Source organism: Mustela lutreola, chromosome 16 (assembly GCF_030435805.1).
Source record: "Mustela lutreola isolate mMusLut2 chromosome 16, mMusLut2.pri, whole genome shotgun sequence".
In the NCBI taxonomy this organism is placed as follows: domain Eukaryota; kingdom Metazoa; phylum Chordata; class Mammalia; order Carnivora; family Mustelidae; genus Mustela; species Mustela lutreola.
This window is the reverse complement of record NC_081305.1, coordinates 22913991-22933525: the sequence shown is the minus strand read 5'-3', so window position 1 is coordinate 22933525 and position 19535 is coordinate 22913991. Positions and strand designations below refer to the sequence as shown.

Genomic DNA, 19535 nt, shown 5'->3' with positions numbered 1-19535 from the left:
CAGAATTAATACAGGCATGTGTCTAAATCCTAACATACTATACAACCACATTTATATTTTAATTGTTACATTTTCTCTATTGTACAAAAATTTAGGAAAAAAATGAAAAGACAGAGAGAAAGGAGGTACAAAATAGTACAAAATAACATAATATCATCAGTGCTAAAATGTTCGTGTTTTTCTTTTGATATATTTTCAGGGTTTCATCCATCTGCTTCTTTTATGTATTTCACCAGTAATTTAATATTCTTCTTAAAGATTCAAAATATGTGTAGATACTTCTGAAGTTATTTTAAAAATCTTTATTTATCCCTCTCCCTACTCTCCTATCTATAGATAAATATTGCTAACATTTGGATGGGTACATTTCCAAAGCCGTTATATGTCTATGCATACGAATGTACGTATATGCATATGAACATTAAACCACAAATGTGGCCATGATACAGTAGGCACTTTTCTGGGACTTTCTTTTATCACAGAGTGATTATCTTTTAGATCTTTTCGTTGTTGTTGTTGTTAGCATATAGACATCCAACTCATTACTTCTCATAGCTGCATAATTCTTCATTGATGAATACACTATCAGTTAACTTAAGCTTTCCCATATCAACAGATGTTGCAATTATTTCAATTTTTTCCATTTTAAAGAACGACTAGATCTCTTACGATGATTGTACTGTATTTTTTCTGTGCCCTGCAGTTTCACTTAACCCTCTCTCAGAAAACACACCTCTCACCACTATATTGCTAAAATCCCCTAACAAAAATTATTGTGACTAGCCCCCAATTTTCCTATTGAATGGATAAGTGTTAGACCTCTGGCTCAAGTTAAAGAAAACTGTCTGGACTAGAGAATTCTCCCCTTGTAATAACCTCAGGTTCAATTCAATTCAATTCAATTCAAATTGAGGATGAGCCACTCTTTCGGCCATTTCTGAAATTATAATCATGGTTTGTTTGTTTTTTCCTTTGGACTCCTAAACTCTAATTAAATCATCTGTCCATAAAAGGTGTGCAAAGAGTTCACACCCCTGAATGATTCTAGTAGCAGGCAAGGTACAAGAAGTGCCCAGGGAAACCTAACCCACCCAGAGAGCGTGCAAGGCTTTGGGAAGAACTCCTAGTTCCAATGTACTTTATTACACCTGGACACCCCTTTTATATCTGAGGTTCACATTCAGGGAGCCCTGGTTAAATCACCTTACTTATTTGGGAACATTGATTGCAACTTAATAATATCTTGCAATATAATCAAGATCTGATCATATCAAAATGCGACTCAATAGACCATACTTAGAAATAAACAAAAACAGGAAGAAGAGGAAAACAGAAATATAACAATCATGCACACTTAGATTACTACGTGAGAAAACAAACGTGAACAAAAACGACAACAGTAACAACAATACCTCACCATCAGCACAATGAGAGGCCCATCTGGCTATTCTACCATGGTTATATAATCCTTAACTCAGCATATCTCCAATACGGGCCCAATTCCAGAAGAAAAGATTAGAAAATTGTTTTATTCCCATCCTAGTTACACATAGTTAACATAGTTAAGTTTAGGTACCATCACATTCGAAGGTCATCCTGAACTAAGCCATCCACTGGACTTTGGAATTTGGCACACAACATTTAATAATCAGAGGAAACTGATATAATTCCCCAAGGAAGACAGCATTTTTGGTTTGCTCTTTTTTTTTTTTCCCCAAAATGAGCAGATGGGTTGAAGTCTACACATGAGTCCTTTGAGGTTACTTCAGAAGAAGAATTTTTACAATTTCCTCAGACCCAGAGAAGTGTGCTATGTATTATTCCTATCATTTAAAAAAATATATTGTGAGAGACTAAATTAAAAAAAAAATAAAACCATCTGATGTCTTTTAACCACTTGGAATTAAAATAGTTTTGAGGATCAGTTATAATAACATACCTAGGTTTAATGTCTATGAGTTACATCAAAATATTAGAGACGCATTATGGTGGAAGGACTTGCTTAAATGAGACAAGCAGAGCTCCATGGGTCTCCACCCATTACAAAAACATTTATGCTTTCTACCATCAAGGTATACGGTATTCATACTACCAAATATGCATATCTTTTGACACATTTGAGTCCCTTTTAAATGCTCCTTCATATTGAAGTCAAACAAGTTTGGTTTCTCATGTTATTCTCCCACTCGCTAGCTTTGTGACCATGAACAAATGATTAAATTTGCCAGGACTCAATGCCTTGCCCTGTCAAACGGAAACAATAATCATCCTCCCATTGTAGGTATGCTAAGACTGTGTGAGAGAACTCATGCAAAGTTCTTGGCATACTCTAGTTACCCAACTGTGCTCTCTTCCTTTCGCTTTTTCCTTCCCAATCAGAATTGATTTAATGCTTATCTGGATGATGGTTACAGTGCTAAACATTCTCCTATTGCCTTCCACCCCTCAGAGCCAGTTTCCTGCATTTTCCACCTGCTCTTGGCATGGAAGAGTGACCTTTATGGATTGCCTCCATGAATTCTTTCTTTTTCTTTTCTTCCATTCACTAGAGATTCATTCATTAGAGATTTATTTAATTTCATTCATTAAAGAAAGGGAGAGAGGGAAATAGCACAAGTGGGAGTTGGAGTAGAGGGACAGAGAGAATCCCAAGCAGACAACCCACTGAGTGGGGGGTCTGATGCAGGGCCTGATCTCATGACCCCAAGATCATGACCTGAGCCAAAATCAAGAGTTAGATGTTCAACCAACTGAGCCCCCTAGGCACCCATGGACTTTCTTACTTTCTAACTCTACACTAGACTCAACCAACATACATTACCCTAGGAGACTGTAAGGATGTAGCTGCTGAAGTTCCAAACTCTCCAAATACTCTAATCATATGTTGGGCCAGTCTATGGTTATTATCTTCAGATACTGCTAGAGCAAAACTCTACTGTCTAATAGCTGCCCCAATCCCTTGTTGTCTCAGGCCTAGGGGTGATGATGGCACTTCTTCTGCTGGCTATCCTTGGGTTACTTCACTGTCCCTTGATGGTCTCCCTTAACCTGGCCAAGCTTTTGTCAACAGTTACTTCATTAAATTATCCTTAATAACCTTGTTCCTGCCAAGACTCTAAAAAATATGGTTAGGATACTGGTTCATTATCCAAGGGTCAACCATATTTCCAGCATGTCATTCTTCACAGACATCTACAGTTCAAAAGTATTTCAGTGTGGCAACACATCACCCCTTGACATGGCCGGGCAGATATTCGCTTCCCCATCAGAGAAGAGAGAATAATAGCTATCCAGTTAAGTGAGGTTGCTCAAGAGGACCCAGCTGGAAAGCTGCACATGGAAGTCTTCACACTTTCTCTTTTCTTAGAGAACACTAAGAGTGGGTTTTCTGATTTCTAAGGCAGGCAAGGAGTCTCTCCAAGTTTTCTTGAGGGCATGCAGCATACTTCACTGGCTACAGTACAAACTGTATAATAAACAGCTCTTGCTTTCTGAGCTGCCTCTAGTCTCAACCTCACAACTAGCAATGACTCATTAGAAAATTCAAGACAGAATTTCTGGAACATTTTTCCTGTTACCTTGTAGCCATAAAAGCATGCTAGAAAAAACCCAAGTGCCCTTGGCCCTCCCATTTTTCTCCTCGTACTGGATCATTTGTACACATGTCACTAAAATCTTTTTTAAAAAATTCTTATGCAAAGGCAGATCATTTCACCTACATAGATGTTGCAATATGATGATAAACTCTTAAAATAAGAAAATTGCCTTAAAAGTTGCCTCGACCTCTCCCCTGAATTATTTGCTTTGGCTCACATGTTCTCCCAAGTTTTAGGCTATTTCTTTTATAGACAAAAGAGAGAACTGCCTTAAGTCAAAAAGAAGGATTGTTTGGTATCAAATACCACCTCAAACAAAGCAGAAAATACGGTTATTTTTCTTCTCAGATTTGAGAAGTCAAAAATTTTGACCTATGTAAAAAGTTACAGAAATCCTCAGTTAAATAGCATTTTTATCCATTTTCAACTTTTATTTTAAAACAGTCGATAAGAGATCCCTGCACCCTTTGTTAAAAATAAACTGCCTTAACACAGCTTTGAGGGTGCTGATTTCAAATAGCTTCCCACTCCCCAAGACAAGAACTGTGTCCATCTTTTGCCACCAAAGTGGTGAAGGAAGATTAATGCTCACGTCTTCCCACATGCTCATAGTTACACATTTTCAATGCCCAGCAATGTTTTTAGAAGCTTAAATATTGTGTTTAAACTTCCATTATATCAACTTGGCAACAAATTAGAGTTTTCAGTTTTGTGGCAAGCAGTATGACAGAACGCTTTCTTCTGGGGGCAGTGAGTAAAACTCTTTGATGTAGGCATTTGATAAACAGCCTCACAAAAAAGAAAATCAACTTTGCTAATTAAACGTGGTAATATCAGGACTGACTTGGAGTTGATACAATTGAAAATATCACATCTTTTTTGTCTTTGATGTCTAGAAAATTCCAACTCAGTAACCATATTAGTATTTATACGGAGGCCCTTCACCGAGGTTACCCTTGGATAAAAACAAAAAACAAAAAACAAAAACAAAAACAAACAAACCAAAAAAAAAAAAAAAAAACACGGAACATCCTTGGGACAAGCTTGTTTCCTTGAAAATAGGAGACTCTAAGATTCGGAGGAGGAGAAAGACAAAACAAAACAAAAATACAGTTTGTGTTCAGGAGGAAGAGCCTGTCCTGCTGGAGTCTTCAAAAGCATAACCTGTGAAGTAAATTCAGAAGAGGGAACGTGAACTATCAGATTTTAGAAGTTTTCATTTTGAAAAGCTACTCTTATTGGAAATTTCTTGAGAATGAATGGGAACTCATTCTCATTCAATGAATTTAATTCAATGGGGATTTTGAACCTGGCACTGGAGAGTGGGGTTGGAAGGTGTGAAATGGGAGGCAACCCTTGGTAGGAAAACTAAGGAGGGAAAGGGGGAATCTTCTTGCCCTGAAAATGCCATTCATTACCCTACTGTGAGTCGATTCACCTGTATTTAAAAGACATACTTTTATGTTAACTTTATTCAATCAAATGGAGATTTCCCTGTTGCAGTGGTTGAAAAATTTAAGTCCTAGGCTAGCCTTTAGCACTTAGTTCTTCCTAAGTGCTAAACAGCTGTTCCTTCTGTCTCATTATCCAGGGAGGACTTCTGATGAGAATCCAGTTTCAGTCATCTCAAAATTTAAGACTTGTGTGTGTGTGTGTGTGTGTCCGTATGTGTGTTTACCATTGTCTTTGGTGTTATCATTTGAGAAGCATTTTGTATCCATCACGAAGGCTTCTTTTTATAATTTCTGTGATATCACCAGATTGAGAGGCTTCACGAGAAAGGCAAGGAGATGCTGATTAACTCCTTTGTCATTTTGAAGCCTGATTACTGTAATTCACTCTTTGTGGGTCTCCCAGATTGTGCCGTTCAAAGACAGCAGTTGATATAAAATGCTGTGCTAGACTCCTCTTTTGAATAGGACTTGTTGAACACATTATCCTGGTTATGAAACCAATAGCTTTGTTATTCCCCAAAACTCTTGCCAGTTCAATGTGCAATTATCATTTTACTATCTGTGGGAAATTGGTCTCTCATTGATGAGATTAAGTGATACAAATTCACCAGGGATAAATTCCTTTTGGGCACCATATATTGTAGTCACAATTTCTGCTAACCATATGCTGCCATGAATGAGGGGTAAAGGACGTATAATCAGAGATGCATCAACACATGCCCATCTTCTCCTTGAAGAACAGTGTCAGAATAATAACTGCAATAATGTTAAACTTGCACAGATGTATCACAAAGGGCAAAGTGAACCATTAGAAAACTCTTTCCCTCCCTAATATTCAAAATTAGGCATTTCCCTTTCTTTGTGACTATAACGTCTGAGTTAGCTGGAAAGATGATGATAGATGGATGATAGATAGGTTGATAGATAAATAGAACGGTCTGGATTTGGAAAAACTAGATTTCTCATATATCCCTCATGCTTTTGTCAAATACTACAATATAATTCTAAAGCTAATGAGTTAAATGTATCAGCAATCAAAATCTTACTTATATACTTTGATTTGATATTTGTAAAACTAAGAATTTATTCCAAGAAAATTATAAATTTTCCTTTTCCCAGACATCTCAAATTTTTAGAGTAAGATATTCACTTTTTTGTGTGATTTTTTTTAAAACGTCAAACAACTGAAATATGCAACAGCTGGGAAATACTAAATTAGTGGTGAAGGTGATACAGATCGAAGGTATACAATGTTAAGCTGATGTTAAAAATTGTGTTACATAAACATAAATGTTTATAAACATAGACATATAGAAACATAAAATGTTTACAACAATTCTTAAATTTTGAAAATAATATGAATTGACTACTGTATGTGCTTAAAATTTGCCAAAGAATATAAACAAAGATAATGTGATGTGTTTTGGTGAAGGAATTGAAGGTTGCCTCCTCCCCCAAATTTCTCAGCACAGTGTTATGGAAAGCAGAGGAGTATATGTTTTAGAACCTGAACTTGGAGGTTATACAAATGAGAAATTATTTTGATCTGATACTACCAGCCATGTGATCTTGAGTAAATCATTTAAACTCCCTGAGGCTTACTGATATTATATGTAAAATGTTATTAACTACCAAACAACAGTTTAAAGTTAATTTATTATATGAAAAGTAAAAAGCCAAATGTCCTACTTCATACATATACAGGTATAAATACAGATAAAGATGCCCTCACAGAGATATATGTAAATATATATTTTACATTTATTTTTACATAGACCTATTTACACATATGTATACTCACAGATATATATATATATGTATATATATATTTAATTTTGTATTTACATTTTATAAATAAAGGCATGCATGGATATGTATGTAAATGAAATTGTTATTAATTTAGTGGTAATAATAATTAAAATAAACTTACCTTATTTAAAAAATAAGAAACAAAGATGATATTCAACAGTGCTGCAAAGCATAAACGTCCCACATCAACTTCAAAAGAGTAATGTCCCCACAGTGATTTCCAGAGGACAGACAAAATTGATTATTGGCATTCGAATCTCTACATGATCTGTATCTAAACTCATCTTCTCCTACAACATTCTGCATAGCATATGTCCTTGATTCCCCAGACACTTAACCTTTCTTCAGATTCTTCCACTGACTTTAGCACCTTCATGACTCTGTGTGGATCATGTAGCCTGGACCACCCTTGCCCTTTACTGGACCTCTTAAAATTCCATCCAACCCTTCAGGCTCCACTCTGATGTTTCAGAGGCTGAGACGCCTTCCCAGGTAGAACTAATTACTCTCTTCTTTTGATCCTCCACACCTTTGTTAGCCGCTTTCTCATACCATTTACTTTTGTGATTTCAACCTGTTCCGATAGTAAATCATTGGAGACAGGAACCATGTCTCATCCATTCTCACATGCCCAGAACCAAACACAATTCTTACACATAATAAGAATGGACAAATGCAGGAGAGAACAAAGAATCAATACAAGACAGAGGAGAGAAGGTAGATGGGAGTGAAGTGGGAGGAAGAAAGAGAAACAGAAAATAAAATGGTAATTGGGGGCTTTTCTAGCTGCTTTGGGGGATCAGCACTGGACTATGGAAACACTCAATGTTGATAATTGTCATGTCTCAGAGACCAGAGGCATTTAGATACAATTACAAGGCAGCAGAGGAAATAAAATGTATCCACATCAGCAAGAAAGAAGTCAAACTTTCACTATTTGCAGACAACATGATACTACATGTAGAAAACCCAAAAGGCTCCACCAAAAATTTGACAGAACGAATTCGTGAATTCAGCAAAGTTGCACGACATAAAATCAATGTGCAGAAATCTGCGGCATTTCTAGACACCAATAATGAAGCAGCAGAAAATGAAATCAAGGAATTCATCCTATTTGCACTTGCACCAAAACCATAAGATACTTGGGAATAAATCTAAATAAAGGGGTAAAAGAGCTGTACTCTGAAAACTATACAACACTTATGAAAGAAATTGGAGAGGATGCAAAAAAGTGGAAAAGTATTCCATTCTCATGGATTAGAAGAAGAAACATTATTAAAATGTGTATGCCATACAAAGCAAACTACACATTTAATACAATCCCTATCAAAATATCACCAGCATTTTTCACAGAGCTAGAACAAACCCTCCTAAAATTTGTATGGAACCACAAAAGACTATGAATAGTCAAAGCATTTGTGAAAAAGAAAAACAAACCTGGAGGCATCACAATTCCAGATTTCAAACTATATTACAAAGTTGTAGTCATCGAGACAGTATATTACTGGCACAAAAACAGAAAGGTCAATAGAACAGAGGAGAGAACCCAGAAATGGACCTACAACTATATGGTCTACTAATCTTCAACAAAGCAAGGAAGAATATTCCATGGAAAAAAGACAGTTCCTTCAAGAAATGTCATTGGGGGGACGCCTGGGTGGCTCAGTGGGTTAAGCGGCTGCCTTCAGCTCAGGTCATGATCCCAGTGTCCTGGGATCAAGTCCCACATCGGGCTCCTTGCTCAGCGGGGAGCCTGCCTCTCCCTCTGCCTCTGCTGCCACTCTGCCTGCCTGTGCGCTCTCTCTCTCTCTCTCTCTCTCTGGCAAATAAAGAAATAAAATCTTAAAAAAAAAAAAAAAAGAAAGAAATGTCATTGGGAAAACTGGACATCAACATGTAGAAAAGTGAAACTGGACCCCTTTCTTATACCACAAAGAGATATATATTCAAAGTGGTTGAAAGACCTAAATGTGAGACAGGAAACCATCAAAATCCTAGAGGAGAGCACAGGCAGAAACCCCTTTAACTTTGGCCATAGCAACTTCTTACTAGACACCTCACTGGAGGCAAGGGGGAAAAAAGCAAAAATGTACAGTTGGAACTTTATCAAGGTAAAAAGGTTCTGTGCAGTGAAGAAACAATCAAGAAAACTAAAAGGCAGCCTATGGAATGGGAGAAGATATTTGCAAATGACATATCTGATAAAACATTAGTATCCAAGGGGTGCCTGGTGGCTCAGTGGGTTAAAGCCTCTGACTTCGGCGTGGGTCATGATCTCAGGATCCTTTGATTGAGCCCCAAATCGGGCTCTCTGCTCAGCAGGGAGCCTGCTTCCTTCTCTCTCTCTCTCTCTCTGCCCGCCTCTCTGCCTACTTGTGATCTCTGTCTGTCAAATAAATAAATAAAATCTTCAAAACAAAACAAAACATTAGTATCCAAAATCTATAAAAAACTTACCAAACTTAACACCCAGAAACCAAATTATCCAGTTAAGAAACGGGAAAAAGGCATGAATAGACACTTTTCCAAAGAAGACATCTAGATGGTTAAGAGGCACATGAAAAGATACTCCACATCACTTATCATCAGGGAAATACAAATCAAAACCACTATGAGATATCTCTTATACCTGTCAGGATAGCAAAAATTAAGACACAAGAAACAAGAGTTGTTGGCAAAGATGTGGAGAAAGGGGAATCCTCTTGCACTTATGGTAGGAATACAAAGTGGAGTGGCCACTCTGGAGAACAGTATGAAAATTCCCTAAAAAGTTAAAAATAGAACTACTCTATGATCCAGCAATTCCACAACTAGGTATTTACCCAAAGAATACAAAAATACAGATTTGAAGGGCATATGTTCCTCTAAGTTTACAGCGGCATTATCAACAATAGCTAAGCTGTGGAGACAGCCCAAAAGTCCACCAATTGATGAATGGATAAAGAATATGTGATGTGTGTCTATACCTGCATCTGTATCTCAAATAGAGTATTACTCAGCCATCAAAAAGAATGGAATCTTGCCATTTTCAACAACATGCCTGGAGCTAGAGTGTATTGTGGTAAATGAATTAAGTCAGTCAGAAAAAGACAAATACCATATAATCTCACTCATAAAGGAGAGAGGGAAACAAACCATAAGAGGCTCTTAATGACAGAGAACAAACTGAGAGTTGATGGGGGGAGGTGTGGGGGGATGGGCTAGATGGGTGATGGTTACTAAGGAGGGCAGTGGTTGTGATGATCACTGTGTGTTGCATGTAAGCAATGAACCACGGACTTCTACTCCAGGAACCAATTCTGCACTGTATGTTAACTAAAATATGAGTAACAAAGAATAAGGTAACAGAGTCACTTAGTGAAGAAGAGGGTGTCAAGATTCGAACCAAAGTCTCACTGCCTTCAAGGCTCCACGGAGGATCTGTATCATCTCGAGGGCTGTGATCAGTTTGCCAAGAGTTAAGGCATAACACCCTTCAATGAACACCAGTGAGTAGACTGTGTTCTTCAGATTAAAGATCCTAGGGGCTCTTGTTATTTCTCTAGATATTTTACCCATTTCATAATTGACATTTGTATTTATTCAATGTCTCAGTGTAAATTTTTGGTGCAGGGCTCTCCTATTTCAGATATCCCCAGGATTACTCAGAAAAGGAGATGATACTGATGAGCTAGGTATCCTAGTAACATTTCATGAATTAATTGAAGGTGAATTCATGAAAAAACATTGCTTTGATCTACATCATTTACCAATGATGTCCTAGTAAAACTTGTTATTTTTAAAATTACAGTATTATTTATTTCTCTTGGCACATATATCTGCAGATATATAGACAGAGATGGTATCTGATTTTTCCTAAAATAATTCATAGGAAAATTTAATTGAAAATCTATATTCCACGAATATTAGGGATTATGAATGTGGTTCAGCAATGAAATAGGTTTCAGGCCACACAGACTGTAGTTGAAGAAAGACCCAAATCTGGGTCTCTGGAATCTTACTTATGATGTATTAATAAGGTAATATACTATCCTTTTGCCAAAAAAAATCCCCTCTACATAGTACTTATGAAGACCTTTGTCTAATAATCTTCCACGCTATTCCAGCATCTTAACATGAATCTGTTTGACAGACATGACTACTTCACATAGACTTTATATATTAACCTCTACTTGACCTTCCCCATTTGTGTCTGAAAACTGTTACAAGAGAACAGCAAGCCTGAAAGCCTTAAATCAGAACACTGAGGATCATTCAAGTGTCTCAATATGTACAAATTGCTTCCTTATATGTGAATTTCCTGTCTCGTAAAGCAGTATATTCTTTGACTAAGTAACTATGACTTCTTAATTACCCCACTGTGTGGATCACAGCCTCGTCTGTGCCCATTTCCTTATGGAAGAACATATAAAATAGCTGTACCTGAATTAACGATGATATCCTGTCTCTGTATTTTTACACCCACTGTGCAGAGGGACTTCAGCATAGGGACTGTCCTTTCTGTCGCTCCTGGATTCTTCTATTAAATAATTCTGCACAGGCCACCATTTATAGCATCAACACATGGCTAGCCAATAAATGATGCTACTCAAATTGCCAATTCTGAGTTACACTGAAATACTTGCAATTATTCCTATTCAGAATTAAGGTGAAATTTCTTTCCCCCTAAATGAAAACACTTCCAGGGACTCCTCAATCAAGTGGAATTATTTCTGTGAAGAGCATGATGGCACTATTCTTTCCTTAAGCCATAACTCCAATAACTAATTATACGTATAATAAGTATGGGTGGTTTAAAAAAGCAAAGTGAAAGTCACTAAAAAATTGGATGCTTTCTCCTAGCAATTGAGAACTTAAGCAGATGAGAATGCCAGGGTTGTGCAGTGGATAAAGCACAAGCTGTACCGTTGCCTGGTAGACATGGGGCCAGGACTGACACCTGAGTCTCAGTAAAGTGAAGCAACTCTCTCTTCCATCCAGAACGTCAGTCTCTTTGTCTATGACACAGAGATGGAAACACCTAACAGACATTACATGTAATGACATCTAACATTGTTCACGGACCATAGCAGACACTGAAAACAAAATTGAATTGAAATGATATCATCCTCCAATGCCAAAATGGCCCTGATTCCACTCATGCTCCCTTGGAACTTTCTGGCCCCAGAACTCAGTCAGACACTTCATGTGGTACGGCTCCAGGCCTGGCAACAGAGGCAAGGAGAACAGGGCATTTTTAGAGCTCGGGATTTGATATCAGACAATGGGTTTGATTTCTGGCCCCTTCCCTTACTGTGGTAAGTAACCCAAGCAATTTCTTAACATCTTGGAGCTCTTGTTTTCCCTCATGGTACTTAGAGATAGTGCTTACCCCATGGGTTTTTGTTGTTGTCGTTGTTGTTGTTTTCTTTCCTTAAGATGATTATGAAGGAAGGTAAGGCATGTAAAATATTAGGCCAATAATAAAATAGTACTTAGCTGATCACTACTACTACCCCTAGTATTACTACCAGCAATACCACATTGTCGCAGAATGATTGTGATGATCACTCATAACAAAAATAGCTATACTTTGTATCTTATTGAGCCTTCTTTGTGCTGGATACATGCGTAGATACAGTGCTTAGTGCACTGACCGAGAAAGAGTACACAGTCACCTGCTTAGCTATTACAGTAATTATCATCACCTCCTCCTTATATTTCATGACCATCCAGTTAGGTAACTATTATGGTTCCCCCTAAACATGAAGAAACATGAACCTCTGTGGTCTCGGTTAAACTTATCTATATTTCATGAATTTCAATGTGTTTGAAACAGTGATAGACCCACTGCTCCATTATACCAACCTATCTGTCCTACACTTTGGAGGTTCTAGATGGTCACTAACTGCTAGCTTCAGAGTGATCTGCTTGGTAAGTCTGCCTGGTGGCTTCGAGGGATACTCACTGCTGTTCCTCTTCTCATAATGCCTCACCCAGACATGCTAAACCAACTCAGTGACCTCACTCAGGGAATTTCCAGTGACCCATTAACCTTGATTTGAAGGATCTGTACAATACAGACAGCAAGACACTGGCCTTTGCTAATAAAATTTCCCGATTAACTAAATCCTCCAACTCAAATTGTTACAGAAATTTGTCATTCATAAACCAAGCCTTTGCCCCATAGGTCATTGCATTTTCAGCAACAAATGACACTGCATGATCTCTAGGTGTGAGTGACTAAGGTTCCTACTCAACAAATCAGAACCCAAGACTTCAGAAACACAAGGCAACAATCTGGTTCCACTACCTTACCATAGGGCAGAGACATCAATGAAAGGGGTCTGACCAGGAAGACAGGGTCTTCCTTTATTTATGGTGGCTGTCACAATGGGCGTAAAATATGCCTAGAACTTGCCTCAATTCCCTTTAAAGTAAGAATCAGGAACCAGATTGGGCTTAAAAGAAATGCTGTAGGGTTTCCTACCACTGTTGAGATTCTGTTACATTTTTCTTGTCAGTCAAAGACTGATAAAAAAAAAAATAAAAAACTGGGATGTACGGAACTGAAAAGTGTTCCAGTACCTAGGGGAGATACGTATTAGAATCACTCAAGAGTCTGACAACTGGATTTGTTTAAAATCATTCGAAGGGCACAGTTCTCACAACTATCCCTGGATAATCTTCCCACCATTCCTTTTGTGCCTTTCAATCCGACATTCTCCTTGACCTCTTTGTTGCATTCCGCCAAGTTCTGCTTTTGAAATCCTCCTACCTTCTTCTTTGGGGATGCAGGCTCTTTCTTCCCAGCAGAGTGACTTCTCTCTTTGCCTTCACATTCTCTCTCAAAATAGAATTCTTCTCCTCCTCCTCCCCTCCTGTGTCTTCATGAACAATGCTGCTGCGTGATTCCCTCTTAATCAGATCAGAGTCTGTGCAAGAGGCACCATCAGCCCCCTTCCACTGGCGTAAGTAATACTCACCTCACCTTCTCACTCTTGTTTATTATCCTGGGCTTTATTATTTTCATGTAAATTTCTTTCCCCACCCAAAATTATTTGCACTCAAGTCAACACCTTTCAGCTCCCATTCACAGACCTAAGAAAGCAGGTGGCACAAAATGCCCTGGGCACGATTCTGCACGGAATAAGGAGAAGAAATAGTGTGGCAAAGTAATAGACAAGGAAAAAAAAAATCTGTCATTACACAAATGTTTCTCCAGGACCTGCTATACATCAAACACTCTTTCAGGTATTATGAATACGGTGGAGAAGACAGATAAGCAGGCTAACTTCACAACTCCTGCATTCTAAGTGTAAAAGCTGGGCAATGCATTGCCATTTGCAGAGCTACACAAAACAGGGCAACCGGGCTCACAACTCATTGGCTTTCTGAGCCTCAGTCTTTTAATTTGTAAGAAGCTGGGGCAGTGAAATTTACCTTACAGGAGGAAAAAAAAAAAAAAGAGACAGACATATGTCACCTGTAAGAGCTCTTATCAGCGGTGCTCATATACATAGGCCATAGTTTAACAATGATTAGTCAGAACATTTGTGAATATTGAAATCTAGGTATGATTATGCCCCATCATACAGAAGCAAGCAGAGGGGAATGGATCTCTATGTCCCTCCAGGACAGAGATAATTAGACTTGTATTAACTGGAGGCTGTCTGACCTCCCTAGGAGGCAAGCCAGAGGCAAAACCACTCGAAATGGAAAGCGAAGTAGATGTTCTAGTTAATAGAGTTACCATACAGAGGATTAGTAAGAGCAGATTTTTATGGATCTAGTGTTCCTTTTGTGACAGTTGGTATATCAGTCCTGTTTCTTCAAATACGTTAAGTGGCTCATGATTTTTATTCTCCATATTAAAATTAAAAAAAAAAAAACTGTAACTAATAAGTACATCTTCTTTTCCTGCTCTACATTTTTAACAATTACATGATACTCCTCTTTCTCTTCCTGGTTCCTATCAATCACTTCTTGTTTTCCATTTTTTCCTCCTTTGTGGTCGTATGTGTTCTTTTTAATGGCTTTGCTCCCACAAATCTAAGCGAAGATGCATATTGGGAATATATATTTGGTATGAATGCATAAATGAATGAATGTTGAAGCTTTACCTTCTCTAGATGTCTGCTTCCTACAGTTTGATTCAATACGCACTCATTGATGACCTCCTACCTGCTAAGCACGAGGCTTGGTCAAAGGGCCTGCACTGAGATTCTCTGCAGAAGATGTACACAGAGTAGGTGAAAGATGACTCCTTTCAAACTCTCAACCAGTTGCTTATGGTAACTAAAGAAACTGAGGTTTGTATGTTTATTTGGTTTTGATCTTCCAAAAACACAAAGAACACAAGCCACAGATTCTGAGAAACTTACCATCACTATTGGCATGAGATCATTTTACGCAGGGTTATACTAAATAAAATAACATCTCTAGAAGTAACCTCTGGGTATGAACAAGTACAATGTATTTAAGAGAAATCACATGATACAGAAAACCTTTTTGGACTAGGACACAGGAATAAATTTGTCTTCAAATCTGACATTTATGTTTTAGGTGACTTTGAATAAAATTTCATAACCCACACGAGATTCATATATGCAAACGATCTGTTATTAGGAGGAAATTCCAAGGGTCCATTTCTGGTGTGAGTGGTATTAATTTCCAAAGAAGCCTCATGTAAGAGGATCAGGAAGATGATAAATAAAATCAACATTTCTTTCTTCCTGATTTGTCTTCCACACTTATGTTAACTCTGTAAAAAAGACTCTCCAACTTAACTTTAATTTCTTAGCAAGCCCGCAGCAGAGCCAGAGTAAAGAAGCCATGCCTCAAACTCCCACTCTTTTAATTCCTCATCTTTGCAAAACTGTAGATGATGTCATTCAAACAATGGCCATTAGAGAGCACCCCTAAGAAAACAGATACTGTCCTGGGCTCTGGAAACACAAAGATAAAGGAGGTACAGTTCTCCAGACTGGAATAGTACAAAACCCAAAAGAAAAGGCAGGCATGATCAAATGCTTATAAAATGCAAATTCATCCGCTTCTATTCTGAACACTGCTATCACTTTATGCATCTCTCTATCATAACATGTGATGCACCAAATTTGCTTTCAATGTGTTTCTGTTCTTATGTTAATGTCTAACTGACCTGCCCCTCTGTCAAATGGACTGAGATTTTAAGCATTCTATTTTCCGTAAAAAGTATTTCTACTCTAATCTTTTTCATTCCAAAATGTATATGATGAATCCCTTGTTTAGTCTCCTGAACACTTTGATAAAAACCATAAGTCCAGATAGAAGTCATTTTCATCACAATTATATTCCAGGTGCACACCATAGGTAGTAGGACCATGGGCAAGTCACTTCATCTCTTTGACCCTCTCTTTGTAAAACCATGTTTGTGAGATCTCCACTCAAGTGTCAAATTATCAGTGAGGTTTTCCTGTCCAGCCATTACAAAATAATCACCACTCTTGGCTGACACTCCCTTTCTTCCTTACCTAGCTATCAGTCTCTGCCCACATGCATTCCAGTGGGAGCAGAAAATAAACCAATGGACTTGTCTTGTTTATTGATGTTTATCAGCCTCTACAACAGTACCTGACAGGTAGGAGTCTCTCAATATATTTTAGCATTTTTCAATGAGCCAACACATGAATGATTTCTTCCCCATGCGAACTTGGGAGGAATCCCATATAAAAGTAAACACATCCAAGTAAATTATTATCTGAGGACCTCTTCTGAAGATGTGCGGAGGCCTAGTTGAGAACTGATTTTCTCCGCGTCTCCCTTTCTGTTGTGGAAAATTCTGGCCATAGAAAGCTCAAAAGCCAGAGGAGTACTGTTCTACTTAACACGGAGCTGCATGGTGTAATTAATGTAGGCCTGGAAACATTCTGAATACCTTAGGATCAAATTACTGTTGTGCTTATTCTCCCTCTTACATAAATATTTGCACATGTAAAAATTCAGCACCCTGACATTTATTGAAATAGTTGCATGGAGGAATGAGGCAAATTGACTCAGAGACAGGTGTTGGTAGTCAAGCACAAAGGCAGACAATCCTTTGTCAATGCAGCAACCATGAGTGGAGGAAAAAATATGCAGAAGATAGGACCTCATGTAAGTGGCTCTGAAGATGCCATTTCCTCATCAGTTGCTCAGGGATCTGAACATGTATCAGAGCCTCCTGGAGCTGCATTCTAGGGCTTCTCCACCAAGATAATAAGGGAAGGATATATGCGTGTGTATGTGTGTGTGTGTGTTCAAACATGAACAAACCTCATTTTTCTACCCAAATCCATTCTCAAGTCAATGGCCCACATTACCAGAAAGTTTTAGTTGGTATGACCCAATATGGATAAATGCAAGATCCAAGGGGGTGGTATTTGGGTAACTGCATTTTAATGAAAATTCTAACTGGGTCAGGTAAGGGAACTTGAAGAGTTCAATAGAAATTGTGTGCTGTGCACACTACAGATATTATCTCAAGGTGAATCTTCAAACACATCTAAAAGTAGTTACAATCATCCACCCTTAAGGCATAAAGAATAGGGTCTCAAGGATATGAAATATCTTCATAATGGTCATAAAGTAGTAAAGGTTGGAGACTGCAGTGGAACTTAACTCTGACTCCAAATTCACTTTCAGGACTTCATACACCATGCTGTCTCCCCTGAAATTCTAAAACAGATTGTTACCACCTCGAACCTCTTTTTCCCAGAAACACAATGACCTTTTGGAGGCTCAGCTTTGTTATAAATAAATGTTTATACGTAACACTGAGATTTTGTTTGTCTTTTGGCTTCCTTTCAGCATATTTTTCAGTTGCTTTAGATGACAGCCTTCAATAACTATCTTTCAGAGTGTAGGAGGCACATTACTTTAGAGTTCATATGAAATGTAAATAAGACAAGTGCTGTTTTTAAATGTGTTTTCCCCCCATATCTATTTTTAAATGTGACAGAAAGAAGTGATGTCATCTCAGAATAGATTCCATTATGACAATTCTAATATTTTATTACTGCAATTTGGTACCCTTGGTGCGCAGAAAATGGTACATGGTGGTGGGTGAGGTTGCTTCCTTCTGACTATCATAGAGTATAACTGTAGATAGGTAGACACATCGTGAGAAAAAGGACACAACTAGTACCATACTTCTAAACATTTCCTTGATATCCGATTATTCACAAATCCTTGCTCCAACCATTACTTCATAAGGGAAAAGATTTTTAAAAATAGGACTTGGAAGTTATGAAGTTGATAGCTAAGATTATTACTTTGGTGTGGAGTCATCTAAACACAGATGACTTGACTGAAGTTGTAAGAGAGTTCCTGTAAGAAACTATAAGTCTCTGAAGTTCCTATAAGTTCCTATAAGAACTATATAGGGTTACCTCTTTGCTTGACCCCATTTTTGTAAAAAAAAAAAAAAGGAACTAAGGACCAGTGAGGTTTGATCCCAACTCTTTCAACTGCTAAATAGCCTAGCTTTATTATCCAAGGTCTAGTACATAGTGTTTTCCATGATTACTATTTGTGTCTGGGGTTGCTAATTTATACTCTGCTGAGAATGAGAGCAAGGGAATCTAATTTGCATTTTGTTCCATCGTGTAAATATAGTCATTATTATTATTTCCATGTATAGCCCTTGAATGTATTTGTTATTAAATAGCACAATTAGGCAATCTCAATTCCCGTCTTTGAGAGATCCACAGGTGTCAGAGTGCAAAGGTAGCTGTTAAGAGAGATAATACCACAGCAACATTATTAAAGTTAATGGGATGGAAAAGAAAGTTCCAATAGTACTCTGTCACACACAATAAAATTTTACCACTCATGGAAACTACTTTTAAAGAAACTCTCCAGATGTAAAAAAAAAAAAAAAAAAAAAAAAATCTAATTATGGCTATGCTTACATTTACCAACCAGTTCAACCCTGTTAACCTTATGAGCACTAAAATCACTAATTTACTGAATTCCATATTGCTGCTCCTTGTGGTCATATAAAACAGCCTGGCTCATAATAAATGGGAAATTATACATAATCACAAATTGTGAAGTGACTCTAGTATAACTTTGAAACCATTAAAAATGTTTATTTTCCCTTTATTTATATAGTCCCACATGCTCCTCAGTCCCTGTCTATGAAAACTCAAAACTCCTATCTTTTTCACTTGATCTAAGCACAGTGTCAAGGATATACAAATTTGAAAAATCCATTTACTCTATAAATATTCATTAAATGTGGATGGGTAGAAGTACCCATTTATTTCCAAATTATGGCCACAAAGTTTTCTAACTGTAAGGGAATAAAGACCATTACTTATACTCAAAATTCCTTCTGAATCAGTGTTTTGCCCCAAGTGGAAAGGCCCCCTGGTTTTAAAGACTGATTCTCTTGAGACTGATTTTTTTTTAAGATTTTATTTATTTATTTGACAGACAGAGATCACAAGTAGGCAGAGAGGCAGGCAGAGAGAGAGGAGGAAGCAAGCTCCCTGCTGAGCAGAAAGCCCAATGTGGAGCTCGATCCCAGCCCCCTGAGATCATGACCTGAGCTGAAGTCAGAGGCTTTAACCCACTGAGCCACCCAGGTGCCCTGAGACTGATTTTTTGCAAGTAGCTCTATTTAAACTCCTTATCCAGGGGGTACGTTGATGGCTCAGTGGGCTTAAGCTTC

At 37.8% G+C, this 19535-nt stretch overlaps 1 protein-coding gene across 4 annotated transcripts in view; it reads right to left on the bottom strand.

Annotated features, from left to right (window-relative positions):
- CDH8 (cadherin 8) overlaps nt 1-19535 on the bottom strand; it is a 377915-nt gene that overhangs the window by 171731 nt on the left and 186649 nt on the right. The window lies entirely within an intron of this gene.